Source organism: Podarcis pityusensis (genome assembly GCF_964106645.2).
Source record: "Podarcis pityusensis genome assembly, chromosome: 6".
Taxonomy (NCBI): domain Eukaryota; kingdom Metazoa; phylum Chordata; class Lepidosauria; order Squamata; family Lacertidae; genus Podarcis; species Podarcis pityusensis.
In genome coordinates this window covers 84,369,169-84,376,907 of record NC_138030.1, presented here as the reverse complement: position 1 = coordinate 84,376,907, position 7,739 = coordinate 84,369,169, and positions in this window count along the sequence as shown.

Genomic DNA, 7,739 nt, shown 5'->3' with positions numbered 1-7,739 from the left:
TGGTGGCGATTCGAACCGCCGACCTTCTGATCGGCAAGTCCATTTGTTTAGCAATGCCTTGTTTCATTCTGCACACAATAAACATGCACCTGGGTAGTATTCCTGTCCCCAGCCCTTCCAGTGTCTCTCTTTCGACACCCCTCCCACTAGCTGTTCCTGATACGCAGCCTGCCCTTCTTTAAGCAGCAAACACAGGGTTAACTCAAGGATAAATTGCTGGAAGTACCAGCAAAGAAATGGTTGGTCTCACTTTCATTTTCAGACTGAAATGCCTGATTATGGACCCTAAGAGCAAAGTGCCATTGCTGGCAGTGGAAAAGGTCAGGGCTGCTGCAAATACTTTCAGAATGCACAAGAATGTATGCATCTTAAAAGAAAGGCTTTACAATGCAAAAGGGGGAGATGGGGTCTTCTCAATCTCTGATCACTTTGGGTTTCTAAGAAGTAATCATCAGGTGCTAGAAGGTAACATACTGTATTTTTCGCTCCATAAGATGCACCTGACCATAAGACGCACCTAGTTTTTAGAGGAGGAGAACAAGAAAAAAAATCTTCTGAACGAAACAGTGGATGTATGATTTTTGTGGTTCATGCTGTGGCCACAGACATGTGATCTGATGGTGAATTTGGGATAGCCCAGTGCAAAAATCCTGAGTATCCATGTGGATCCGTGCTTTGTAACCACGTTTTTGCGCCATTGCAGCCCCACGTAACAGTGGGTGCGTGGTTTTTTTGGTGCAGGCTGTAGCCATGGACATGCTATGTGACCTGATGGTGAATTTGGGGTGACCCAATGTAAAAATCCTGAGGATCCATGGGCTTTTACCTCCCCCCTCTCAGGCAGCCTCCACTAGCGTCCCTTATCTCTCTTCCGATCCCACCAATCAGCTGTTTCCTTTCAACACTCCCTTCCCTCTTGTTTGCCTTAGTGTAATGTCTTTTCCTTAGCTGGAGCAGAATTTTTGCCCCTCCTTTTCTTCTAATTTCTCTCCTTATTGCTTTAGTCTTCCTTTCCTTCCCTTTGCAAGTTTTCTGTCTTTACCTCCCCCCTCCCAGGCAGTCTCCTTTATCTCTAGCGTCCCTTATCTCTCTCCCCAATCGGCAAACGATCAGTGGCTTTGTTTCAACACCCACTTCCCTCTTTCAAAAAAAAAAAGCACGATCTGCTTTTTTTCCAGTTGCGGATGACTCTGGGGTTGTGGCGCTTATCTCGCTTTATTGGCCAAGGGAGCCGGCGTACAGCTTTCGCTCCATGTGGCCAGCATGACTAAGCTGCTTCTGGCAAACCAGAGCAGTGCACGGAAACGCCGTTTACCTTCCCGCTGGAGCGATACCTATTTATCTACTTGCACTTTGATGTGCTTTCGAACTGCTAGGGTGGCAGGAGCAGGGACCGAGCAACGGCAGCTCACCCCGTGGTGGCGATTCGAACCGCCGACCTTCTGATTGGCAAGTCCTAGGCTCTGTGGTTTAACCCACAGCGCCACCCACGTCCCGAACTGGTCAATCTCCCCTAAATCAGCCTCTGCTCCTCCATATGTCCCACAAACTGCAAACCTTGGTTACGATTCATGGTTTGTCTGCAGTTATAAATTGTGGGTTGCCATCTGATTTATTCTGATTTTAAGCTGTATTTCAGTCGATTGCTGGATTTTATGTTTTAATTAATGTATTATATACTTTGATGTTAGCCGCCCTGAGCCCGGTTTGGCCAGGGAGGGCAGGATATAAATGAAAATGTATTATTATTATAAACCATGATCCAGGGCTTGGACAACACGCCAAACCATGCCTCTGCCATAGCTGCAACAAGGTGACTGGAGGAGGAGCCAAGCAGCCACCATCTCCTTTCCTGGCGTCAACAAACTCACACATTAAGGCTAACTAAGCCATAGACCTGCTGTTAGGTGCAAAACCACCAGGGCTGGTGCAAGACATTTTGGCACCTGAGGCAAACCATAAAATAGTGCTCCCCCTCCCCACCAGGGAAGAAGGGGTGACTGAAGATCTACATGAGGAACAGGGGGTGGGAATAAAGATCTACATCAGGATCTTCTGCCCCCGTGGATCCTGCTGCTCAAGGCAGTCCCCTCTCCTTGCGTCGTGCATGGGCTGGCTCTGCAAACCACTTCATTCTCTTGCCCTGCCCATTTGTATTTGTATTTTTTGTCTTGTCCTTTCCCTGACCACCTCCCATGTTCCAGTGTGCAGGATACCAGGTGTGTTTCTCAGCAGAAGAGAAACAACAGTTTGATGGAAAGATCAGGGACAGACTGGCAGGAAAACACTATGGCTGTCTCATCTCTTGATTCAGTTTCAAAATACAGCAGGAATATTAAGCTTGCTAGCCTAGAGCTCTAGATTAAAATGCTAGTAATTGAGATTTTTCAACGGGATAGTCTTTTCTTTGGGCAGGATCTCGGTAATTTTATTTACTTAAAAACCTTTATAGACCACTCATAATTCAAGAATATGCAAGAAGTTCACACCAACTAAAATACAAATTAATTAAATGCACCAGTAACTGATTAATTTCAATCTACCTTTCATTTATCCCTTTCAGATCATTATCACTTCCCTTAATGCCGGGATTGAACAAAGAAAGAGTCTTATTCTTGCCATGCTACTTGCTTCCTGTTCTCTTGACATTTTCTTGGCAAACAGTCTTCCACATCTCGTTTGCCCAGGGCAATTTCAGGTTAAAAGTTCAGCTCCTATTCTCCCCTATCTTTCCATCTCACATAGCTTCCTTCCCAGTCAAGATGAAGCAAAGGAGGGGATTATCTGGAGAACTTCATGTCAGAAAACCTCCAGCTACGTAAGTTTTCAGGTGGCATCTCAAAAACTTGTAAGAACTCATGTCTAAGGTAAGTCTAAGGTATTTCTAAGAACCAGTTTGGTTTGAAAACTCTTTGTTTTTCATTGCAACCTGAGATAAGTCTAGCCTTCAACTGCCCGATCCTTCGCCCATCCATAAGCCATGTAAAGAATCCCTTCTTGTCCCCTCAAAGGTGGTTAGTTTTCCTCAGCAGAAAAGGACAGAGCAAATGTCTCGGCTTCAGAGTGGATGCCACCCATCAATCCAGAGATACTGTGGTGAAATCCTGGCACCTCAGTCTTGGCACGAAAATGAAGCCTGTGTGAACCATGGTAAATGGCCCAGTGCTGTAGGCAAGAACAAATACTTAGCTTTGGCTCCAATTTAAATGATACAATATTGAAACGAACTCATGACCTTTGGCAAAAGCCATGCAACAAGTCAAGCGGTCGTCATTTTAACTGGATCTTGAATAGCAGCTTTTCAGCATGGCATGTTTTAAGCAACTTGTCCAAACACATGCAAAATCTACTGGGCCTGCAACGAATTGCTTCCAAAGTGAGTACAGAGAAAACAGAAAACAGCTCAGGGCTGTAATACCTCAAGGACCGCCTCTTTCCATATGAACCTACCTGGATCCTGAGATCATCTTCTGAGGCCCTCCTTCGTGTGCCTCCTTCTTGAGAGGTTCGGAGGGTGGCAACACGAGAACGGAGCCTTCTCTGCAGTGGCTCCCCGTCTGTGGAATGCTCTCCCCAGGGAAGTTCACCTGACACCTTCATTATACACCTTTAGGCGCCAGGCACAAACATTCCTTTTTAACCAGGTCTTTGGTCAACCTGATTGACATCCTATACCCTTTTAAAATGTGGCTCTTTTGGGGGGGGGGTGTTATTGGGTTATTGTTCTGATTTTGATTTTATATATTGTGATCTTTTCTGTGAATCACCCAGAGACCTCTGGGTATAGGGTGGTATATAAATTCAATAAATAAATATTTGAAAAAAGACTGTCATCATCATCATCATCAAACTTTTTATTGGCATCACATACAAACATCCAAAACAAATCAACACAAAATTACCACTTTCCCAGTGGCACAAAACATTTGCTAAAAGAACGGAGGCAGAGCAGTCTATCGTCACATCTCTAGGTCTCCAGGGAGATCAGACATCTGCAGTGTATTTCAACGACAAAAAACCAAATAGAGATATTTAGCCACTAACTTGGTGAGCTTCTGATCATTCCCCAGTAATAGAAAATGTATGACCTCCAACTCTGGGTTTCCATTTGGGGATACAGAGTTGATCTAGAATTTGCTGACGGAGATCAGCATATAGTTTACAATTAAGAACCATATGTGTGAGGGTTTCCACCAGGTGGTCTTCACATGGGCAAGTTCTTTCTCCTTCCACCCTGCCTGAGAACCTTCCCCCAAGGAGGTTTGATGGATTTGAATTAAACCTGGCCAGCGAAAATGCCCTTCTTTCTTGAGGGTTAAGCAGAAATTCAAGGTAATTGTGGTTAGTTTCATGTGCCCAAGAAAGTTGAAAATGAAGAGGGAAACATGTTTTCTCTGCTGCTACTGTTAGTTCTTGGCTTTCAATATCCCTTCGGTCAAGGGAAAAGACTATTAGGAGCGCAGGCTTGCAATCCAGAGATGATACTTCGAATAGTACTCACACCTACCTTCTCCCAAGCTTGCATCATGCCAACATTTCCACAACGAAGAGGGTACATGAAAGAGCATCCACCACAAGCAGTCTCTGCTGCCGCCGCCATCTTGCAAGAACACCAGCAGCAACTATAGGCTCAGGCTGCCATCTAAAAAGTATTTTTTGTGCCGGCAGAATTAAATTAGCTATTTTGTTCCGAAACAGAATTATGCTCCAGGCTTCTTGCTGCTTCTCTCTCTTGCAAGAACATCACAAGTGTCTCCATAAAGCTTTGAGATACTGTAACTAGAAGATCTTTTAAATCCACCACACGTCCCTTGCTTTTGGTTGGAGAGAGCTGTCCCCCGTCCGTCCCACTTTAATCTGTATAGCCTTGCCTCAAAGTCTGGAAAATGTAGGCGAAAACAAGGACACATCCCTGCAGCTGAAACCTGCAATATTTTCCAGGCAAAGGGGAGTTTTGTGTTTCAAGTTTCTTGTTGCCTCCTAATACAAGAGAAACATGTGGAGGAGCACGTTATTTGTTCTCCGCTTCAAGCGCTGCAGTTTTAAGAGTCCCCAGAGTTTTGTGGACTAGACTGACTGCCAAGAGTGTATCAAACCCCACTGCCTAAAGCTTGAAATCGTATTACTTTAATGGTTATTTAAAATTGATTCTCTGCTTGTTAATATGAAATTTACTTTGCAAGGCGATTTGGATGTCTGAATGCTATTTCGAGGGAAGGCAAGGGGCTTTGGGACTTTGACTTCTGTCAAAATGATCCTCATTTGGAATTAAAGCTCCCCTTAATTCTCTTTGCCTTGTTAGCCCTTTGCAGGATTTTCTCTCCCCATCCCTTGCAGAAATCCCAAAAGGTTGCCTGCCAGAGAAAGTGGTCTCTTCCTCTGCAGGTCCACTTAACTGAACCCTAAAAAGCTCCTGCAGATTCATGGTTTTTGTACATGGATTTGCATGCTTATAGGGGTGGGCTGGGTAGTTTTTAGTGGAATGGAAATGGAATCTGAAAGTAGAAGATTTTCAAAATTAGATACTGGGCACAATCCAACACAGAATTAAGCATATTTAGGCTCACTTAGTTAAATCAGTTTTAAATGCACAACTCTGTATTAGATTATGTCTGTGGATTCTGGGATGCATAGAAAACAGAGATTTAAGGACGTTTAAAGGTAAAGGGACCCCTGACCATTAGGTCCAGTCGTGGCTGACTCTGGGGTTGCGCGCTCATCTCGCTTTATTGGCCGAGGGAGCCGGTGTACAGCTTCATGTAGCCAGCATGACTAAGCTGCTTCTGGCGAACCAGAGCAGTGCGCGGAAACACCATTTACCTTCCCGCCAGAGTGGTACCTATTTATCTACTTTCACTTTGATGTACTTTCAAACTGCTAGGTTGGCAGGAGCAGGGACCGAGCAACAGGAGCTCACCCCATCGCAGGGATTCAAACCACCAACCTTCTGATCGGCAAGTCGGCAAGTGGTTTAACCCACAGCGCCACCTGCGTCCCTTTAAGGACGTTTACATATTACTTAATCACACGCGCACACACAAACACACTTGCAAATCACTTCTGGATTGGTAAACGTCTCCTGGCCCCATGAGCAAGAAAGAGTCTGAATCCCACACTTTCAGAGAACTAGTAAATAAATGTGGTACTTTTTTAAAAAGATAAAGCTACAATGCATTCATGTTAGGGCATTTGAAAATCTGATCTCACCAGCAAAAGAACTGATGGAATTTTCTGACTATGGAATTGGTGGTTATTAAATCCCCTCTCTTCTCCTCCTCAACCCACACTCTCTAAATCTTTTCTGGGGTATCCTCCAGCTCTGTGGAACAGATTTGGAGGGGGCTCCTGTTTCACGATCAGAAATTATTATGCTTATGAGATGAACTATTAGATATAAAGCATTGGTCAGATCTGCCCTGCCCCTGCTTAAAAGCAATCTTCTAAACAGGGGTAGCCAATGTAGACCCTTCCAGACTTTGTGACTACAACTCCCATCATCCCTAACTATTGGATATGCTGGTTGGGGCTGATGGGAGTTGTAGTTCATAACAGCTGAAAGTCACCATGTTGGTTTTCGGTGTTCTACAACAAAGAAGCAATAAACAGAGATATACTACAATAACTGCAAGCTGTGAAGAATGATCTGAGAGAGTGTGTGTGTTGCAAGACACATAATATGTTCATATGGAGAATTTTCAGAAAAAGTTTATTATTGTTTCATTCTATAATGTATATAAAACAGAGAGAACAATGATAATAGGCAAAAATTCAGACAAGAGAAACAAAACTGCAAAATGGGTACATAGAATGTGTAGTTGCGCATGAGTTAAAATAACCAAGTCCAAGTAAAGACTATCAACTTTTATCCGATCATCAAGCATAGTTCTAGGTTTGCCAGGCTTGTGACAATGGCTTTCTTGAAAGTGATAGTTTTGCTACATATTTCATAAAGGAATACTAAATCATATAAAAAGCATCTGGAGGTTCTAGACCTTGTCAAAATATCAAAGTATCTGTAATTTTCTCTGTTATAGCTATATTTCAGTAAGTATCCAGTGTACAAATTTGGGCTGTTTTCCATTGTGTTGCAATTACAGTGGAACCTTGGAAGCCAAACATCTTTGAATGCGAACGTTTCAGTTCCTGAACGATTGAAACACGGAAGTGATTGCTCTGGTTTTCAAATGATTTTCGGAGGTTGAACATCCAGCACGGTTTCCATGGCTTCCGATTGGCTGCAGGATGCTCCTGCAGCCAATCAGAAGCCATGCTTTGGAAGTCAAACGCTTTGGGAGTCGAACGGACTTCTGGAATGGATTCCGTTTGACTTCTAATGTATGACTGTACTGTTTGTGCTGCCAGGATCATATATAAGACCAGTTCTTTTGATATTATTTTTACATTGGTATCATGAAAAATATTCAGTAACATAAATTTAGTAATATTTATCATTTCTGTAAAAATTAAATTCAAAAAATCTTGCACCAACCAACATTCCCACCATAAATGATAATATGTACCAAGTTTATTGCAATCTCTCCAACAATTAGGTGATGTAGAAGAAAACATTTTTACATTTGCAAAAGAGTGTGATGCCATCCGTGTAATAATTTTTCCCTAAGAAAACTAGAAAGAGGTTTTTAAAAAATCAAATCTTATTAAAAGTTTTCCGTACAATAAAAGCCAAACTAATCTAGAGAAGAGAAATAAGAAAAAAGCAAGAATAAGAAAGAATAAGA